Source organism: Ictalurus punctatus, chromosome 13, assembly GCF_001660625.3.
Source record: "Ictalurus punctatus breed USDA103 chromosome 13, Coco_2.0, whole genome shotgun sequence".
Classification (NCBI taxonomy): Eukaryota; Metazoa; Chordata; class Actinopteri; order Siluriformes; family Ictaluridae; genus Ictalurus; species Ictalurus punctatus.
The window spans coordinates 28,207,032-28,207,500 of NC_030428.2; positions in this window are offsets into that span (position 1 = coordinate 28,207,032).

Sequence of the window (469 nt, forward strand, 5' to 3'; positions counted from 1 at the left end):
ATTTTTGTTGCTGTTGTTGTTACTGACAGCGGTGATGATAATTGTACATTGTTACTAAAGTTATTTAGTTAGTTAGTTAGTTGTTTATGAATACACATGTAATCATTAAGATAATAAATAATTATGATGATGATGATTGTTGCTGTTGATGATGACAGTAATGATGATCACTGTAAACTGTTAATAAAGTTATTTATTTATTTATTTATTTATTTATTTATTTTTATTTAGTTGTTTGTTTTGTTTGTTTGTTTGTTTATGAATAGACATGTAATCATTATGATAAATAATGATTGATGTTGTTGTTGGTAATGACAGTGGTGGTGATCACTGTAAACTGTTAATAAAGATATTAATTTATTTATGTATTTTTTACATTTGACATTTTATGGAATTTGGCAGACGCCCTTATCCAGAATTATTTACATTTATCTCATTTAATTTACTTATTTACATAGTTAGTTAGTTA